At 43.2% G+C, this 21,986-nt stretch overlaps 1 pseudogene across 1 annotated transcript in view; it reads right to left on the bottom strand.

The window, feature by feature from the left end:
• LOC308147543 (putative nuclease HARBI1) overlaps window positions 1-21,986 on the bottom strand; it is a 71,562-nt pseudogene that overhangs the window by 12,842 nt on the left and 36,734 nt on the right. Inside the window, exon 2 of the transcript in view lies at window positions 6,838-7,622. The product of the transcript in view is annotated as a putative nuclease HARBI1 (transcript). The remainder of the gene's footprint in view (window positions 1-6,837; window positions 7,623-21,986) is intronic.

Raw genomic sequence — 21,986 nt, 5'->3', positions numbered from 1 at the left:
GCCAATGCAAATACAAACCGACTTGTTATGTAAAAGTCGGGCTTGTAGTTAAGGAATGCGGGAACATTTACATTTGAGAGTCTAATCTGGTTGTTACCATCATTAAAATCTGTTTACTCTTCACAAACCTCCAGTCTTACATTCTGCTCCAAATACAGATCCAGTGTGGGTTTTTTTTTTTTTTTTTTTCTTCCCCAAAATAATGAGACAGACTACTAATGCGGTCCAGATGATGCACTTTGTTGTCTATTTTTTGGTATTGGGATCATTGGGGAAATGATTCTCTCCATCTCCCAGATCACTCGAATGACCCATCTGTCAACCCCCCCCCCCCCCCCTCCCAACCACCACCCCCCCCCCCCCCCCCATGTCTTATATAATTAGCCAGCATTTGCCAAGAAATCTGGATGTGCATGCTTCTTCGAGAGATAATCAAAAGTCTTTTGAAAAGGGAATGAGTAGACAGAAGTGATTGTGGAGATGGAGGAGGGGGGGGGGGGGGGGGGCACTCTGAAAAGCGTGGAGGATTTAAGGAAAGTTGGCCTGAACTGGTCCATGGTCGGCGTCGCTCAGCCTGATTGCCGGTCTGGCGCTCGCTTCCTGTGCACATCCAGTCGCTCACATAGTGCCGTTTGAACAAACATCCAAATCAGCCCTCCTCTTATTGGTTGAATAACCCCCCCCCCCCCCCCCCATTGCCAAAAAGATAAGATGGAGTGTGATGAAATAACAGTCAGATTGGGTGGAAATTCGAAAAAGAGACAAAATGCAAGAGTCGGAGCTGTCAGGTGGAGATTCTGTCAGAAATCCGGCTCCCAAGGTCAAGACTGAATTTTGAAACCAAATTAACATTTTAAAAATAACTGATGGGAGATAAGAGGATGCATAATTGGGTGAGAGGGGCACAAATAAAAGCAGAACAGGAACAAAAGTTGAGATGAATCAGAACAAGCAGAAGGGAGACGAGGGCGCGGGAGAACAACAGGAATCAGAGAAAACAAAGAACAAAGAAAGAGGACGAGGTGAATTTTAAAGAAATGGAAGCGGCGAATAATGGACAGAGGAAAAATAACGGGAGGAAGGCGTCACTTTCAAGGGAACAGGGTGAATATTAAACCCAGTCACAGTGCTGTGACGCATAAGAATCAAGGGAAACATCCACGTCACGTTACGCACATTCACAATTTATAGGCATGTGCTCATTTACGGCAGCTTTATTATTTTTTGGAGAGATTCTACCGGACTAATTGAGCATGTTGGAATTATTCGATTCTCTACAAACAAACAAAAATGTTTGTCGACCCAACGACGGCAATGCCAGTCTTTGAAAATGGCCCCTTTTGGAAATCAGAGTAAACAGGCAGAATACAACTTTTCTAAAACGGGGTACTGCAAATGCATGCGGTCATGTGTTCGTCGGCGCGCACACGACTGGATCGACAACAACGGCACAATTCTTTTGAATTCAACAGCATTTTAGACATTCTCTACCGCAGAACCGTTCTTCTTCTCTTCCTTTTGAGTTTTACAGCCGTTTGCATCCATAAAGTTGCTGGTTCTATATATATCTCCATTGTTTCCCACTGCTCCCCGATGACTGGTTCCCTTCTTCGTCCCTTAGGTTCAATGGCAGTTGTCTTCCGTGAAGTTGCACTACTGCCATCTGCTGGTTGCAGCTCACCTACGCTATTCCCACCGCTCGAAGGAAGTTGTGTGGTTGCATTACAAATTAACACCAAGTAGTAGCAAAGAAAATATAAAACAACATCGTTACCAATAGATCATTCTCATATAGACAGATATTTACGTCCTTTTATTTTGAAAAGCAGAGCATTGTCCCAACTGGTGACCCGTCCAGTTCTTAATGACGCCACGTTGGATAAAGCATGTCCCGAAATAAACACAGAGGAAGATGGATTTCCATTAAAACCCTGTAAATTCTCCCTCAAATCCCGAAGCCTAGCGTTTCCTGACATGGTGATGGATGGCGTGGCCTGCAGGAAGTTGCCACTATCTTCCATACAAATGGTGCTGTCGGGATATGATGGAGATGCTAATAGATCCCCATTTCTCTCAGATGTACATGAATCATCAGATTCAAGTGTTTCGTCTCATTTTTTATTGCCTCAGTCCAGCATATGATGAATTTCAAACGTCGCCACCTAACCTAATGATTCATTATTCATGGCGTCGCAGCCGATTCGCAGCGTGCATTCATTGTGATTATCAATGTTAAACAAGTTTCCTTATTGTTTCTGAGATAAGATATCCTGCCCGGGGCAGGAAGATAAATGTATTGTCTTAACTAATGAAGTAAACCGTTCCTGCCGCCCTGTTCCGTGGCCTACGAATCATCAGTTTTTCGCCGGAGATGACATCCCGCTGTTTGCTATTTCTGCCCATTATTTACCAGTTGGTGTTTGGACAATAAATTGTGTTTCTCCCGCCGCTCCCACTGACCTCCACACAAAGATTAAAGAACCTTCAAGACTCTCTGGTTCGTGTCTGCGTGGGCACTCTGTCACACAGATACTTTCGTCATCATTACTGTTGGGCAGGATCGCATCGGTCAGAGCTCACAACGTCTCGCTGATCCGTCCGGCCACCGAGACGTCTCAATCGCAGCGTGAGCCGAAAGTACCCGATCGTGACCAGATAGAGGAGGCAAGGCAATAGGCGCACTGAACTCCACCGGTACATAGATTTTTCCCTCTCTCTTTAAAAAAAAAAAAAAAATACTTCAATGCTTTAACAGAAATCAAGAGTCCTATTTCATGTCACATGTTCTCGTCATGTCCATTTTTGTTGAGATGTTTCACCAAAAATGATATGTTATCAACGTTTGAACAAGATATTTTGAGGTTGACTCTTTGCAGGAGAAAATGTAGGCTTTTTAAAATATATTATTTGTAGAAGTTGATCTATTTGAGTCATCTGTCCCAGTAAACGGTGGTAAATATAGGAAACTACGCAAGTTTGAAGCTAGATAAAGTATCTAAAACAAGTGAAAATGGTGATATTTCAAATGTATTCGGGTCACGTCAACAAAAATGATTATATCTGTAATTTCCAGCCACAGTGGAGATTTTGAAAACAGTGCCAATACGTCTTTGTACTCTGATTGACATGATGGATATTTGTGTGGATACTAAAGGCATTTCCACATCAAAGCAGATCAGAGGAGATCAGTGTCTGTTGCCTTGGAGATGCTGAGATCAAAGGAGATCAGCTTTATTCAGTTTTTACATTCAAACTTGCATTTTCTTCTGGAAATGCAAACCTCTGGTTCCTTTTACTTGTTCTGTACTGTAATGCCACATTTAGGAGGGGCTCCACATCTCTATTGGTCGGAACAAATAACAAACGTCCTGTTTCTTCACGAGTAATTTGTTTCATTCATTGTTTTATTTTCCAGGATCCTGATTGGCTGGCTTGCATGGCTTTGTGCTTCTCTTTGCACTGCAGTCTATAAGCCACGATGCTCATAGTAGCTCTTAACAAGGTTTTTATGTGGGTTTGTATATTTGAAAATGTCATTGTTAAATAATGTTATTTTTGGAAAACAGCAGGAATTCACGTTTTCATTAATACACAGCTACGTGTAAATGTGGCCTAAGTATGTATTGTCATGAATTAATAAAAAAGGTAATTCAATTCAAACTTGATACCCAGAAGAAACATCGGATACATGTTGCTTCATTTCCCATGTACAAATATTCAAAAACAGAAAAAAACACCTTCACATGTCATATTTTCAGTTCGTCAATGCGGATGCATTGACGAACTGAAAATATGACATAAATAGACTTCAGCTGCATTTCTGAAATGTGGTTTGGTGCACAGAACAAAAAGAATGACCCAACGTAGGACTTAATAACGTGATCTAATAAATCCACCAATTTAAAACAGTCACCAGAGTGCCGATGCCATCCATGCTTCTTAACATTTTATTAGTTCTTTAATCCCATTTCTTCCCCCTTTTTCTCTGTTTTTAATCTTGACCACAGGCTGCAAGGCTTTGATTGGCTCATTATACTCAATGGGGGGAACGAGCTGTATGTATGTGGGTAAAACAAATAAAGAATCAAAAGAGCAGGCAGTGTTTCAGAAGCCTGGTTCAAATCCACACAGGTACTTCTAATAAAGCGAGATAACACGGAGTGTAAATGACACTGGCACGGGAACAGTGCGACGCCGAGAAGGGAGGCCCCCGTTTAGGCTGAGCACTGTGAAGTCCAAAATGATTAATGGGAAAATTAGTTCAAAACTTTGCCTTCGACAAGGACTTGCACCCTGGGCTGTTGTCCTACAAAGTGAACAAACGCTTTCCAGTCAGCTCACCTGATAGATGTTGGGCCTCGCGTGCCGGCTCCAGCTAGTCCTGCTGCCGCGATGCGCTCAGGCCCACGTCTTGGCGTCAGAGTTTGATTCCCGGCGTCTTGGAAGAGCAATTGCCGCGGACCTCCGGGGCCTGAATGGATGACTGACTAAAGAAGCTTTTCAATCCAAAACAATGACATCATCTCGTACTGATGGAGCTTGTGGAGTCTTTATTTCAGATTGTGAGTATAATGAGTGAACCAAGTGCCAGGCCGTGAAAAACCCTCCTCCTCCAGCCTTCTGTGATTGATTTTTTTTTTTCCCTCTGCAGATCAGATGACTTTTTTTTTTATGCATGCATATCATAAAAGACAATGTCGGAGTTTTAATAAAAGGCTGGATGTGACCAGTGTGTTAGATCTCTGGCGTTGAAGCTGGAAGTCAGACAATCCATGTGGGTGGAATCTTTGCACCCTCGCAGCCTGAATACGCATTTATGTAATCTTTGTTAAGTTTCTTCATTGTATTTATAGATTCTCTCCAGATGCCACTTGTATGCACAATGATTGAGGTTTACTGCTCTTTTCCTTTGGGATCAACTTGCGTATCTCAGGCAGGGAAGTGTCAGAATCCACCTGAGCCTGAGACCAAGGACAAGTGTGTTTCCATCTTTTCAGAGTGAGCATTTGAAGACTAAACACATGTAGAGGAGTTGAAGAAATACCGGCTTCAGGTGTATTTTGAGGACAGAGGTGAAGTGTTCTTTCCTGTTGTTAGACTTCCTTTTTTTTCTATGTGGGACCTGTCATTAAAAGATCTGCAAAGGCAAGTGTTTATATGTAGCACATTTCAGAAGCAGGAGATCAGAGAGTGCTTCAGAGTTAAAAAAAAAAGAAAAGAAAAAAAAAGTAGCAAACATAAAATACAACTCTAAGAGGAGATTTTTTTTCAAAGGTGGTGATAGTGTCAAGCTGTCAAAAGCTCGGGAGCTTCTTATAGTTTTCAGCCTGGAGGGAGTGGCGACAGACCCTTAAAAACAGGAGGACCTTGGTGCAGCGAGCCGGGGCCGGCCGGTGATAGGAGAGAGCATTCCGAGTGACTTATTATCTGGCCAAAGGGAAAAATAAACAAGCAAAGTTGTGGGGTGGGAATAAAGTAGGGTTGAGCTACGTGATGGCAAAAGTTCGAATGGAGAGGCGCACGAGAAAAAGTCCAAAAACTGTTGAGTGAAAGACTTTCGGCGATTTACTTGTGCAAGATCTTTGGGTAATTGGAACCATAAGTAGTGGGACCGGTTTCACGGACAAGGCTTATATCAAGTCAGGAGTAGGCCCTAAATCAGACTAGTAAAGCTGGGTCATTTAAGTAGCTCACATTTGTCTTAGTTAGTCCCAGAGTGTGGAGTCCTGAGCTAAGCTTGAATGACAACACCTGGGTCAAGCCTCATTAGCCTAAGTGGGAGCACAGCCTGTTAGCCTAATGGCGCTCATCAAAACCAGCAATGGAATTGAGGGCAGCTTAGCTGAAGGGAATTGTGACACCAAATATGACTGAAGCCTGAAAACTCTACTTAAACAAATTGTGGGAAATCATGCTGTCATTGAAAGTAAAGGCCATCTGCTGCCATTGAACACAAGAAGAGGAGTGCTGGGGGTAGCATTCGCAGTGAATTCAATGTGAATGAAAATGTAACCACAAGAGCAGTACAGCAATTGCAGCTGGTAAGACAAGTATAGTATGATCTGCATGTATATATACATATATAACAGGTGTTATATAGTTTTGTGACATTGTTTATATTGAATGATATCAGCCTTCACAGAACATCAAATTAGATTTGAAGACAAATAATGGAGAGGCCAGAAGAACAAGGTGTACTACTGGTGGTGGACCCCCACCAAGTAAAGACAAGACTGGAACAATAAAGGACCAGCAACATCTGGACGGTCTACCAGATGATGACCATTTGGAGAGTGGACATGAAGAACTGAGCACAAATGGTAAATATACAATAGAAAGAAAACTAGTTACCTATCTGTGTTCACACAGATCATTCCACTGTCTGCATCTATCTTTATTTTTTATTTCATTTCAGGACCATGTGAGTTTTTGCATCCAACAGTGTTCTCTTCCCAGACTAGATTATTCTCCCCCTGGTGGAAGAGCACAGCCTCCACATCTGGTATGGCATCCCAGAGAAAAGATGCTGCCGCCACCTTCCAGCAGAGACCAAACAAGATGTCCATGCATGAAAAGTCAAGCCTGAGAATTTCATGAGGTATCTGAAAGAAAAGCATGAGATGAAAATGAGAATTCTGCAGGTCGAATTGGATATGAAATTATAAGAGAGAGAGAGAGAGAGAGCTGTTCAAAGAAAGATACATGAGACAACGGACTATTCATTCATGTTGCATACAACTATCAACTATTAAAGCCAAAACAAGCCGTAATCAATGCATTCCATGGTTCAACGAATCTGTATTCTAACTGAAGTGCTGCAATGTGAAAGCAGTTTGCTGGATCTGGATCCTTCTGGTCTTCCACTGGACAGTCGGCACAATTATGCTGCTTCAGACAGTTGTGCAGCACAGCTGGAGCAATGATCTTCTTGGCTCAGAACAAAGAGTATTTCATGAACACTGCAATCGATATTTCCACACTCCAAACATGCGCTCCAGCATGCTGCCCAGTTGTTGTGGGATGTGAATAAAAAGGAGCTCTGAGCAAATCCACTGTCATCAAGTAGTCGTTCACTATGTTGACCTCTCTCCACCGAACACAATGAAGAGTTGTGAAAAATCCTCCAATTATGTGTTGCTCCTTTCCAACAGCCAACAGTGTTTGAAAACTCTGCATACAGCTTGAACACTGATGGAAAACCAGTTCATACAGTTCCTGTATCATCAGGAGTTGACGGACACTTGATTTACATCCATCTATACTCCGGGGAAGTTCCCATATTCCTAGACTTGCACTTTATAGTTTGCTTGCTCAGCAGCATCGGGGAACTTAATGTACAGATTTCTCAGTTCACAAATGGCACTGCAGACATTATGAACCATTCTACACACCGTTGTTTCACTGATGCCACACAAATCACCAGTTTCACGATGAAAGGTTCCAGATGCCAAGAATCTGAAAGTGATCAGAACTTGGAGAGAACTGGGTACATTGAGACATGAAGGGAAGTCGATGCTCTCCAGTACATCGTCTTTGTACACATGAAAGCAGTCTTGGAAAGTTATTTAATCAAACTGATTCAATGGATGACTCCTCCCCACCAGTATTTCTCTGGCTGGCCTCTGTAGCGGATATGGTTCTTCATTTAGACATTCCAAATACTCCATGCTCCCAAACCCATCTGTGCGCTCCCTTTCACAAATAGTACTAAGCTGAAGTTAAACCTGCCTCTTTGCGGGATTAATATAAACGTCAATTGAGTCCGAGTGTAGCTCTAATCCACCCTCTTGCAATCGTCTTTGTTTAATCCAGAACAGGCAAAATCTAGGACTATTTCAAGCTACGTCTGTGCAAGTGACTTAAAGTTAAGACAGCTCAAACAGCATTTTAGTCTGGGACTAGGCTTGAGTCTTGTCTGTGAAGCCGGGCCATAGAGGAACAGGTAGTGAAGCCAAACAGCAGAACATAAGACCTTCCTTGCACAATAACGTTGATTAAAAAACACTTGGGTATGAAGCTAGAAAATGATCTATGGCTCATATGGATGACGCTGTGTATGACGAGGTAAACATGACACACTGTTCAGTGCTTTGGGGAACACTGAAGAAGGGATAGAAAGTGTAAGATGAGTGGAAACACTGAAGAAGTGATAGAAAGTGCAAGATGAGTGGAAACAGTTCACCACATTAATACTAAATAGGTGTGACTTTCACCAGTCAGTCAAATCAAACGGTGACAACCGGTTTGCAGTTGCAACTACGAGCCTCCTTCCCCCCAAGCTCATCTTATACAATTTAAATATATCACGAACTAGTGACTAAAATTACATACATGTGACGTTTAAAAGAAATTGTTTAGACACTTACCCATGTATGAGCATACCTACAGAGTAGTTGCAATTGTAAATGTAGGTACAGAAATACAGTTGTATAGTGCTAATGCTCATCATTAAATGTACAAAGTAAATATCAAAGGTTGTTGCTCCTCAATTACTACATCAAATTTGTTATGCTGAAGTGTCTTAAGGTAAATATAGGTGTTATATATATATATATATATATGAACCTCTAAGTGAGAATTTGACTTTGTCCAGTTTCAGCAGAGCTAAGATTTGCTGTATCCAGACTTTGATTGATGGCGGTAACACTAGAGTTTGTGTTGTTTTAATGAAGGTATTCATAGTTTTAATATGTCTTCTGAGATATTAATGGGGGAAAGGGCATCCCCATGAGACCCACGTTTCTCCTGCTGCTGGTGAATAAATGGATTTTGCGTACAGAGATTCTAAAAAAAAACCCAAAAACAAGTTTGAAGAGTCTTGGAGTTAAAATGTCATGAGGTCTTAGAGGAAAGGAAGAAGCTCTCATACCGGAGAATCTTCACAAGGCCTTCAATGGCATGAGCCCTGAAATGGGACACAACTAAAGTAGACCAAGCTGTTTGAAAAGCGTGCCGAGAGACCAGAATCAAGCACCGCCGCCCTCGATATAATTATAAAACAGAAGATTGGGGCCATCAGACACTCAAAGCAGACAAAATAATTCATACGGACTAAAAAAAAGAGGTGACAAAGATGGCTGGTTCAGTTTTTCACCCAAACAGCTGGGAAACTGTGGACGGGGACGTTAATGAGAAACGCTCCCCTCCCCCCACAATTCCCTTTGAAACGCCCTTGAGCCAGGCAATTAATCCCCAGCAGCGCCGGAGGAACTCCTCTGAGGCTAATCGTGGAAGACTGGTCGTTCCGGGCAGCTCCCAGGTGTGAATGTGTGTAAGTGTAGAAAAGTGAAGCGGGGCCGCCACCCCCCACCCCCCCCCCCCCCCCCCAAAAAAAAACCACACACAGCATGCATGCTCAGTGAACCTTCTCCGGATATGTGAAGGTGAGAGGAATCTATTTAAGGTTTTTTTTTTTTTGACAAAGCAAAGTTGGTCGGGGGGAAGTCAGCGTTTGCAAGCCGGAGCAGAAAAGTCCGTTTCCTGAGGAGAGACTCCGGGAAAGTTAGCCTCACTTCCACACGAGGTGTCGACTTGTACCAACATCACGGTGTATTAGAGATCACTTGGCTCGTTCAACACACACACACACACACACACAAAGATGAATTGATGGATGGCACTTTTACTCTCAAGTTAAAGTCACTTACTGGAGTCTTTGCGGTGTTTTATTCAACTTTCACAAGGTCAATTACATGGAAGCACCGCAGCACATCCATTCATTCAAAGGGAAGCGGCAAAAAGGTTTGGGAGTGACGCCAGCTGTGATTTGAAGTGACAGAGAAGTGAATTAGAAAAGCCAGAGGGCATATAGATGACACATACGACTTGAAACATGCGTGTCAACCTCAATCTGCTTCAACTTACTGTTTTTTTTTTAACCACGTTAAAAAACAACAACAACAACAACAAAAAAGGTGTTTTGTCTTTGGAAAGCCAGGGATGCGGTGAACCCATGATGGTGGAAAGTCCTCACTCTGTTCTCACCCATTCAAAAGCTACATATCACAGAAAGTTATCGATTCCCCGAACACTATTTGACGGGTTTTTGTCTGCTTTGAAGAAAATAGCGAGGTATTGATCGGAAAACCTTTTAGTGTCCATACTGTATGCTGTGCAACGAGGCTCTAAATTCACAACCGATGCCTCATTGCTAATTAAAAATGGATCGTTCAGGTAATTTGGAACATGAACTTCAACTGCAGACAGCATTAAAAAAGAAAGTGTGATTTAATTTGCTCAATTTGAAAATTATTTATCAAGCAAACGCTTGCCAAATATCCGCAGCATGAAAGGGACGGGGGCTACGTCCAAGCTGCTCATTGACCTGCATGTTGGGTCTGTGAGTGGCCGGTCTAATTAGGACAATAAAGAGAGTGCAGAGAAGGAAGCAGGGACAGCCTTTCAGCCTGGCCACTGCTGTAAATCAAGAAACAAAACACTCATTGCAAGATTATAAATTAGCTTATGAATGAATGGCTTTGTTATGAAGCTCCAAAGAAGCCTGATAACAAGATATTAATTAGAATTTGGGGGGGGGTCAGAGGATGAGGGCGTCTCAGGCCGGGCAGCCACTGGTCAGTTTTGGCCGGATTCTTCTGTGCTTCAAAACAATGGGGATGTTTTTGGTATTAATCTATTTTTTTTTAAAACACCACTACCTACATCATGTTTAAATTCCATTCATAGAGTCACATTCATTTTTAAAATTCCATTAAATGTTCACAATAGTCTTTTCTCATCCTGGCATGGTTTATTTTTTAATCACTTTCTCAAACTGATAGGCATGAAAATTGCTTTTCAGTTGAAAGATTGATTAAGTGTGCATTGCTGAGGCAGATTTAACACTCCACCACAGTAAAGCCTGTCACTATGCAGAATACATTTGATTATTTGGATCTAATGTATTGGATAAAGTAACTTGTCAAACACTGTACACATTTTAAATGGAACTTGAACACCAATTTTTCCAAACATACTTTTTAGGTTTTCTTCCAATAATGTGTCTTTATAAAGAAAAATCAAGGACTCAGTAATTCTTTATAATTGGAAAGCACTGAGGCAGCCATGTTCGTTTCGATTTACAATCGGGGAACGCTGCAAGTTCACCAGCAAATGGAATTTCTCAAAAATCACAGCTTGTCATTAACTTCCACTTTTTCTATTCTTTACATTTCGGAACTTGCTTTCAGGTGGATTACTGCCACCTACTGTCCCGATGCATGAATAGATCATTACTCAAGGATACCAATTTAGAAGTTACTCATGAGGGCTGCGTCCAAATAGAAACATTAGTAGTCAAGTCACACGCAACTCAGTACAGTATAGATATTTCTGCCATAAAGCAGAAATACATAGGGACTCTGAGCATGAGCTGAGAAGAACATGAGCAAATAAAGTAGAGGTGTGGTGATTCCAGCACTCAAAGAGGTGTGATTGTCCCGCAATGGACAAAAACAGTCGTGGACCAAGCGGCGGCCGGAGAAATGTTAGTGAGAGTACAGCCATAAATGGTAATATACTTCCATAAAACTTGCACATTTTAGTGTCAATAAAACCAAGCAGTGTTCCAGACCGACAGAATGTTCCACTAGAAGTGTGATGGGACACCAGAGTTTTTAACGACCTGAGAACTATTCGTACGAGCTTCAGTGTAGTTTGTCGTCAAATGTGCAATTAATATCTAGAAATGTGAGTCAGCACACACCTTTGGAAAAACTGCTGATGACCGTTTTATCTATGTTTTTTATTTTCTTTCTACCAATAAGGTCGATTTCAGCCTGCAAGGTAAAGGTCTTCAGATGGGAAAATGTGACTGCAGTGATGCGTGCAGTGGCCCTACGATTTCATGAGGATTCAATGTGTTATTCAATATATTCAGAAAGACCTCATTTACACAGCATTTCATGTGGAAAAACGCATTGTTTTTTATGTTTTGAAAATAATGTCTGTTTACACAGAAACGATGTGGTGTAGTTGCGCTTTCACTGTCGTGTAAATGGATGCCAAATCAGTGATGACAGCGAGGATTACGTACTATAATACCAATGTTATCCAGTATGTCATCTGCATATGGTACCAGCGCTTCCAGGAAATAAATACACCAAGAGAACCGAGACTGGAACCACTGTTCTAGTAATATCCAGCATTCTTGCAATCTCTTAACTCATTTTGCGTGTCATTTTGATGGTCATGTCATTTTGTACATCTGTTGTTTAGTCGCTGTAGTGTCTATTTCCTTCATGTCATGTATTTTCCACAATTTCACATATGCAATTAATGTTTTTTTTTTTATTTGTGCGTGAATTATGCGAAAATGTGAAAAACCGCCAAAAAAGCTTGGAGCATCATTAGTGAGTGATGATCTATACATACATACATACATACATACATACTTGTATAAATAAAAACATTTGCCTACAAGTGTGGTCTTAAACACGATATCAAACAAATGACTCTCCATTTACATTGATGTAATATTAATATCTTCTACCTTGAATTGTTCCATGTTCAGAGAGAAAGCATTTTGTGGCTGATTGTTTTAAGCTGCTTTCCAGCTCATTACATCAATTTGGACCTCTATGGTATATACTTAAAATAGCATATATTTCCCTTCGAAGCAGCTTATTCCTGGTATTATGTTGATGAGTATAATGGGATGAAATCTGTTGAAATGAAAAAAAACCTGATACATAATACATACAATGCAATAAAGATTGACTTCAGGAAAGTATATTTATGGAAGAGAGCATTTGTTGGAGTTTGTTCCAGCATCAATCTCGTTGCACGACCAGTCACAGCTCCTGTTAAAACCTGCTTCTGCTCGGAGAAGGTGTGGGAAGTGACCTTTATCGGGTGAGTTTGGGTGAAATGAGGGTTTTAGTAGTAGTTCCCGGGCTTACAATAATCAAACAGAAACCCACATACAACAATACAACAAAGCATGAGCAAACAGGTACTGCCCAGCAAAAATGGAAAACAAAAAACAAAAAGGCAGCTTCTTCTCGAGAAGACTGTTAACTAAAAGGTTCAAACAAAACAAATTGTCTATACACAAGTGGCAAAATGATTTTAAAAAAAAACCCCACCTAATTAACTCAAAACAAAACTGCTGAACGATGAGTCCTACTGAACAAAGTTAAGCTCAGATGCAACTATTCAGAGCACACTCGGCCAAACACACCAAGATTCTCTGTGCAGACGGAACACACACCTCGCGGCTGGAGCTGTTAACTGGCCTCAGCTGGTGGGCGGAGCTCAGCCAATCAGGACTCATCCTCTAATCAGAGGTGGAGTCATCCTCCACATCAGGACAGGAGGTGGAGGAAGTCTGTGAGGGAACCTCCTGGGCCAGACAGCCTGTGGGCTCGAACAGCCCCAAAGAGGGATTCGACCACCTTTGTTGATGTTTTCTTGTCTGAAATGGGCAAAATAATTTGAATTGTAAGAAATATAAAAGTGACATCTCAAACAGACCTCCTTGTCACTTGAGTTTATTTACACGCTTTCTCAAACAAGCACAAAAAAAACAATCAGAGGAATAGCATGTTTGCCTGAGATTTGTTGGTTTGACAAAGACAAACATGTTTTTCTCTTCTGTCTCGCTGTGCCCTCTTGGCGATGACCACAGAACCTTTGAATCAACTTGTCGTCGTGTGAGAGCTGATCGTCGCCATCAGTTCTGGGTTGTTTCAAGATCGTCAAGTTCTTCAACACTTCCACATCGGTGTCGCTGGTCCAAAACCGTTCTATTCAAAGTTTATTGCTCCGAATCCAGCTTCTCCTTGATTTCCCGCCATTAGAATATTGCATCATAGGAGCTGCATTCAGAATCTGCTGTGTCTGTGTGAGCTGGACTGGCTCCGCCCACACAGGCCCATCTATGGGAAGAGGAGGAAGTACCTCCTCTCATGGTGCCCTAATTGTGGGAGGAGTCAAAGGGGAGGAGCCTACCTTGATTGTGATTGGCTAAACCCTTGATGACACTATATAGGGTTTGATTTCTGATTGGCTGGTTGGAGCAACACACTTTTTTAAAAACTGGAACAAGCCAGGGAGAGAGAGGACACACTGTCTTCACATCTGGGAACATCATTCCAGGTATGGAGATGATTATCACTGCTGGAAAACCTTCAGAAAGGGAATTTTGCATAATATGATTCCTTTAAACAAAATGACCCCAGACCATCTCGAAGCCAATCTTTCTTGTTGTGGACTCAAATACAAATGTCTGGGATCCATTCAGGAATTTGCTGGCAGACAATAAAAACACACGTCTATGGTCCTCCCCCTTTTCATTCTTTCCCTCTCTCTCTACCGCTCTTCCTCTCTCTCTCTTCCCTCCAAGCAGAAAGAGTAAAATTATAAATAATCTCCCTGCAGACAAAATTTCATGCTTGATGGGTGAACAACTCTAGCATCTGGTGGGGTCCTGTGATGAGGTGCGTTCCAAGTTTCTCCCTCTCGCGGCTTCCCCTGGGCTCACGCAGAGCTTTGCCAGCATCCTGCCAAACGTCACACACGTGCAGCTGAAACGATAAGACAAAAGAGAGAGAGAGAGAGAGAGCGAGAGAGAGAGAGAGATTAATATTTAGCAGAGCCGCTCGTCTCACTTCTGCAGGTTGGGTGTCGACGCATTGTGAAATCTCCGTGGTGGATTCATGTCACATCACAGAGTGTGTGCACACCTGAAGGGGATTCTCCTCGGTGTGCGCCCACGGGACCAAAAAAAAAAAAAAAAAAGTGTGTCCAAACACACCTTGTTTCTCTTAGCAACACGCCTGGAGTCGATACCAGCTCCCCCGGGCTTCAATGCATGACAGCCGCAGTGATGCAATAGCTAATTTATTTATCTATTGTTTTTACATTGGAGGACAAGCTTTTTGCTCTTCATTCAGATTTCACTGCACACAATCAAACAACCCACCAGTGAAACATCCACGCACTGATGAATAAAAGCAGCATACGTAATGTGGTGCCCTCCATGTTGCAGGACGTCTTCATCATTTCATTAGATTGATGAAGGTCATGCCCGTATGCAGAAATACGAAAGCTGCGATTCAAAAGGACCAAACCCTGGTGTGGCTTATTGCAGTCCAAGTGCAAACAGCTTCTAGACAATGAGATCCTTGCAGGAGGCCTTCCTCATTAGTGTCGATCGAAGTAGTATTGATCATTTTGAATTCCCAAAACCAATCCACTGAACCCTTTCCGTGGTTAAGTCCGGTAATATACGTAAGCAGTTGCAAAGTTTCTGAGTGTGAGGGACTCGAGATGGCATTCTGTTTGGAATCCACGGTAAAGACGAACCAGGAATTCAGTGCCGCGATAATAAAGGTTGCAGTGGATCGTACTGATTTCCACTTGAATAGATTATTGATCAACAGATCATTTTCCCTTCTCCAACGTATGATTCCAGTCAGACAGAATCATTGGCGATGCTTCAACAACATGTATTTGGAGGCTTCATCTTCCACAAAGAAATGGAAGCCTTTGCTGATGGTCACAGGAGCGAGTCGGGCTCAGGGTGGTGGAGATGAAGGTGCCGGGCTCTTCAAACAGGAGCGACCATGACGGATTCAAAGTGAAGAGTTTAGAGATAAAGATAGAAAGGTCAAGTTGAGATGGCGAGGACATGTGGTGAGGACAGATTGCGGCTATATGGGACGGGGGGGATGAGAAAAAGACCCAAGAGGAGACTGATGGGTGCAGATGGTTGATGTCATGGAAGAAGTGGTACGGGGTAGGAGATGACGATCCCTGAAGAGATCGACTGAAAGAGACAATGAGATTTTGACTGACTCAAGTCTCCTCCGACGCGACAAGCTCACAATGCAAGAGGACTTCCGACCAAGTCCCGAGTTACAAATGAGTCTGCACTGGAAACTAGACTGCTAACGCTAAAGCAGCACGGCCATCCTGACCTCACCTGTTGGAGCAGACATCATTAAGCTTTACGCCTGTTAGAGGATCTTGTTAAGGGACCATCACTCACTGGGAAGCTGCTGCAATGCGGGAGCAATAATATGGATCTCGCTTTATGTTAGTGAGACCAACATTTCCGCTAAATTGGAAGCTTCACTTTCACTGTTTTTGTAAGAACAGATGGCATATGTTATTGTTTTACAACTGCCGCAGAGCTGTTGGTATCTATATCTAAATAATTCTTTCAGATAGTATGTCTTTTTTTTTTTTCCCCCCTAAGTGAAAAGGGAGAATCTTTTTGTTTCTCAAACTTTTGCTAAGGCCGTATTGATCTGCAAGAATAATGAAGAGAAAAAAAACACAAAACAAACTTTGCTCCGTCCTTTCATTTCCGCATAGTCATCGTCCCAGATGTCCGCAGATGAAGAGAGCACATGCTGACGACAATAAAAGGGGGGGGGCATGTCACAGCAACCTTTCTTTGGGGGGGGGGGGGTTCGGACAGACGCTCGCCTAACAGGGAAAACAGCTTTTCACAGGAGTCGGCGCATATGGCCAGCTCCTGTTTCCACAACAAGATGCCGTGTCACCTTGTGAGCCACCTGTAACCGGTGACCGGCCCTGAGGAAGAGGGAGGCCGAGGAGGAGGAGGAGGAGGAGGAGGAGGAGGAGGAGGAGGAGGAGGAGGAGGGAGGAGATTTAAGGTGATACAAGCATGCACCGCCCCGACATACATATTTGTTGTTGCCATTATCCCAAAAGGCCATATGCTATCTTGTTGACCTTTGACGCGTCCGACGGCGTGTCTCACACACCACACACACACACACACACACACACACACACACACACACACACACACACACACACACACACACACACGCTGTCACCGTGGACCAAGCGAGCGTAAGAGCGACCAGCAAGGGGTCAAAAACGCACAGAAGCTTTGATGGGAAGAAGGAGGGAAAAAAAAAAAAATCCCCAAAAAGAAACCACGACCTCTGGAGTCCTGTTCCTTTTGCTCAGTTTCTCTCTGCCTGTGCTTTTTTTTTTTTTTTTTTTTTTTTTTTTTCCTTCTGCCCGCCGCCTCCTTCTCGTCGTTTCATTTCTGTTCTGATGCCGCGCACGTCTCGACAAGCGACAGCGATTTGCAATGATGTGATCGGCCCCTGCCTTCCGCGACAGCGATTTGCATGATGTGATCGGCCCCTGCCTTCCTGCAGCTCTTTAGAAGTGTGTGTGTGTGTGTGTGTGTGTGTGTGTGTGTGTGTGTGTGTGTGTGTGTGTGTGTGTGTGTGTGTGTGTGTGTGAGTGTGTGTGTGTTTCTGCGTCTGCATGTGGCTGTCTGTGTTTGAGCGCATTTGTAAGTGTTAATGTGTGCGGGCTGACTGCCAGCCAGCTTTAAGCTGCAAGGGAAGGGTAAGAGAGAGAGGGAGAGAGAGAGAGAGAGAGAGAGAGAGAGCTTTGAGCCTATAGATATCTCACACAGCAATCAGGGAAATATGCTGGAATTCGTGACAGGCGGAGTGCGTCACTTGGCATGCATCTTTAATTCTGTCTGAGGTTTGGGTGTTGTAGCAGTTGCTGAGTTAAGGTGGTGGTGTTTGTTGGGAGGAATCTAGGCCAGGTAGCATTACCAGGATGTGGCGCACACACACACACACACACACTTTCACACTTGACTCATCAAGTGAGGAGAGAGATCTAATCAGGAGCGAGCCTGGTTCCCACCCGACGTGCGTTCAAGGACATTTTTTTTTGCAGATATCAAGAAAGAAAGAAAGAAAGAAAGAAAAAAAAAATGCCCAAAAGGGGGAAACGTCGACGTGAGTTCACCTGAGTACGTCCGTGAATTCCACCCGAAGTCGTCCAACTGAGTCGGAGCAACTTTTTACGTGGAACTGCGGAATTATCCTTGCAGCCACAATTTAACGCCGCATTTGGGAGGAGAGAGTTTGTGTGTTCTCTGATCATTGTTGACCTCGTTGTGAGTGTGTCTCTTTATTTTCAGGACTAGCTTCTCTCCAGTTGTCTAAACGAGACCCACAAAGTGACCTGCGTGTTTGTAAATCCCTAAAAAGGTGGCTTGATGGGTCCTGGATTTGATTCACGCGTGCAATATGGAGATTTAGCGATTCTTCAGATTATCAAATAACTTTTTAAATAATAAGAATTCTTGTGGTAACACAAATAATATGAAAAATGAACGCCCCGTGCTCTCTGAAGGCAGTGTTTACCGACTTAACGAACATTGTGGACAAATATTATCTACTTTGTTGCTATGGAAACACGGCTGATGAAAATAAATCATCAGCCAACAGCACCCACTAGTGGCCCCACAAAAAACAACACCATTTTAAGTATTTCTGCCATTTCCATTTCTGTCATTTTCAAAACCTCGCCGTGTAAACGCAAAACTTTGTCGAAGCAAAATGACGTTGGGAGCAGCTGTTGTCACGAGTTTCACAATTCTACCTCCTCGCAACTTTAGACACAAGAGAAGTGACGTGAAAAATACTGGTTTAGTCACGAATGGCGGTGTTGTGAGGGAGTCCAGTCACAGAGGACGGGGGGGGGGGGGGGCGGGGGGGGGGATAACTGGGGCAGTGTCGAGGTGAGAGGGGAAGATTTAAGGAGGGAGGCGGGGGAGAAAAATTGGTTCATGGATGGAGGACAAGGTGGGGTTGGGGGGGGGCTGGGGGGGGGGGGGGGTGATGCCAGGTCAAGGTCTCAGTCTGTGGTGTGAGGCGCCGCCGGCACGTGGTCGCAGCACGTTGCAGCGCCCTGCGAAGCAGAGCTAACTCACTGGAAAAGGAGACTCGGCTGAGCTGAGGAGAGAGAGAGAGAGAGAGAGAGAGAGAGAGAGAGAGAGAGAGAGAGAAAGAGAGAGTACTGTAACAGAGGCCTGCGAGGCTCCAGCCAGCTCTCCGTCTGTCCGTCTCTCCGTCAGATCTCTCCCCCCCCCCCACTGGCATCGCAGGGAAGGCAGTGGCTGGGGTTGATCCTCTGGCGCTAACGCCCCGCCCTCCGCTAACGACGTGAGTCACAGTAAAAGGAGCGAGGGGGGAAAAAAAGAAAGAAAGAAAAAAAAAAAAAAGAAAGGGAAACAGACAGACCACATGGCGTGAGGACATAAAATGTTAGCAAGTAATTAAAAAGATATCACATACATAGTGTTCATTCTGCTAATTGATTCACTGACTTAATTGACTCCCAATGAATATATAATGACAGCAGCTGTCATATTTTCAGTCTAAACGAACTGGTGGAGCCGCTCTATCTGGGAGTCAGTATGGCTGGCATTATTAAAATGCATTATTGCTTTGCACACTGGAGCATTGTGACAGCAGTGTGAGGCTGATCATGTTTTTTTTTTTTGGGGGGGGGGGGGGATTTTCTTGCGAATGCTCATTTCTACACACCTCCTCCTTTTGCTCGCCGCTCAGCCGAACTGTTTGCTCGCCGGAGCGTTGATGATTGTCGACAGGCCCTCTTGCTGGCGTTCGCTTCTGATTTCACCTTCAAGCCATGACTTGGCGTTTCACTCATTTAAATGATGGCTAATGCTAATTTCTCACTCAATGCGTTGACCTCTTTGTATTTTGTTTACAGTACCCAGCGTTTTTATTGAGTAAACCTCCATACCATATTACTAATGCTGAATCTTTACATTATTTTCTTTGCTTGTCATTACAATAAATTAAGGTTTTAACTAAACTTTTGAGTGCTTACTGTATATATATATATATTGCTATATACGCATTATATTGAATGCTAACGTACATTATTTACCAATATTCCTACTTTATCTATTCCATCGTCGTGATTAAAATGTTCTTTTTTTAAACGAAGCAACTATTCTATCATTAATGCAAGCCACAAAATGGTCTTACACAAATCTTACAAATCTTTTATGAATGCTAATTCTCTTCATTATTTCTGACTTTTTCTCGACGCTGAAAGCTGTTTTTTTTATTTTTTTTTACTGCAGATTGAAACTGCAGCTTTGACATTACACTAATATGAACTCAGCATGCAATTAGCTTCCTAAATGACCACAATGAACCGAGCCGTCGGAGCAGATTAGCTATGATCAAGCCATGAGGAACGATGCATGGATATGATTGAAGTGGATAAATCTTCAGGCTCCTGTAGTCAGCATGCTGAGCCTCAACAACCTCTCGTAGTCGATTTTGAACCCCCTAATCCTCCTCCTCCTCCTTCAAAATAAAAAAACAGACCAAAGGTTGTGTCAAGTGAGATTATTCCTGGCTGGAAAAAAAAAAAGGAGAGAGCAAAAATGTGAATGTCATTTCAAAAGTAGGTTGAGCAAGTCAGAAATAGCTTCAAAGGCCTCAGACTTCAGAACAAAATCCCAAGAGGAACTCTTAGGAGGTGAAGAAAAAGAAAAAAGAACGTCCCCCCCCCCCCCCCCTCCCGAAACACGTTAAACATACCTAAAGAGCGCTTTCAGCAGTGTTATGTATATGTTGTGTCACACATATTATCGTCTCTATTTACAGGAACTGACAAGAGTGACTCGGCTGTTTTGGATGCAAATGCGTTTTCAGTCGTTTGTAATTCTTTTCACTTTTTTTTTTTCCAAAGACGGAAGTGAGCAATCTATTTTAGGACAATTATTCATGCTTCATGGAAAAACTCTTAGCATCTTTTTTATTTAGTGTGCTGGCATGAGCCTCCTTTGTGCCAACGTGGATCGATTCAAATTAGAAATGAAGACATTTACTTGGTTTTTACTAAAATTTTAATCAGCCTTTTTCTTGTTTTGACACGTCTTAGTAGTGTATTTTTTTTTTAACTATCATAACAAATCAATTGCATTGTATGTTTTGATCATTTTTACATCATGTATATTTTTCTTCTGACGACAGCCGATTAGTTCAGATGTTTTAAATTGTACCACGTCCAGTTTTATTAGTCTGGGACTTGAAGGGTAAAATGTCTGCTTTTAAAGAAATCTAGTCTGGATCCAAGAACCAAAGACTTGTTTTGAGAATCTGTGACAGACTGTAGAGATCTCGGAAGGAGTCGTGGTCAAAACAAAACAAAATTCCCCGTCAACTTTCAAAATCCAGCCTCGTTGACGGTCTGATAAAAAGGGGAAATCTTTAGTGATCATTTGAGTCTGTCGACTTAAATCCATCTGCATGTGGTTTACAGAGTCAGCGTGGGTCTGGTTCAAGGTTTCTGAGTCTACCTTTGACAGTCTGGCTCTTTAAAAAGTCTGTCTGGTTTAAAGAGTATCTAGTTTTCTGGGTCAAGTCCAAAGGTTTAGAGATTCTGGGTCTACCTCCGGGCCAAGGTGCCTGGGCCCTGGGCCTGGTTTAAAGGGTCTGCTTCTTCTTTAGAGAGTCTCGTTCAAGGTGCCTGATCTAGGTTGAAGGTATCTGGTTGAAGACTGCCGAGTCTGGTTCATCTGGTTCAAAGTGTCTGGTTTCTGGCCCTGGTTCAAGGTTCCTGGATCTACTTTTGAGTCTGGTTCAAGGTGTGTGGTTCCTGGGTCTGGTTCAAGGTGTGTGGTTCCCGGGTCTGGTTCAAGGTGTGTGGTTCCTGGGTCTGGTTCAAGGTGTGTGGTTCCCGGGTCTGGTTCAAGGTGTGTGGTTCCTGGGTCTGGTTCAAGGTGTGTGGTTCCTGGGTCTGGGTCAAGGTGTGTGGTTCCCGGGTCTGGTTCAAGGTGTGTGGTTCCCGGGTCTGGTTCAAGATGTGTGGTTCCTGGGTCTGGTTCAAGGTGTGTGGTTCCTGGGTCTGGGTCAAAGTGTGTGGTTCGCGGGTCTGGTTCAAGGTGTGTGGTTCCCGGGTCTGGTTCAAGGTGTGTGGTTCCTGGGTCTGGGTCAAAGTGTGTGGTTCGCGGGTCTGGTTCAAGGTGTGTGGTTCCTGGGTCTGGTTCAAGGTTCCTGGATCTACTTTTGAGTCTGGTTCAAGGTGTGTGGTTCCTGGGTCTTTTTCAAAGTGTCTGGTTCTTGGGTCTGGTTCAAGGTTCCTGGATCTACTTTTGAGTCTGTTTCAAGGTGCATGGTTCCCGGGTCTGGTTCAAGGTGCGTGGT

This window comes from Blennius ocellaris (assembly GCF_963422515.1).
Source record: "Blennius ocellaris genome assembly, chromosome: 24".
Lineage (NCBI taxonomy): Eukaryota > Metazoa > Chordata > Actinopteri > Blenniiformes > Blenniidae > Blennius > Blennius ocellaris.
This window is presented reverse-complemented; position numbering and strand designations above follow the sequence as displayed.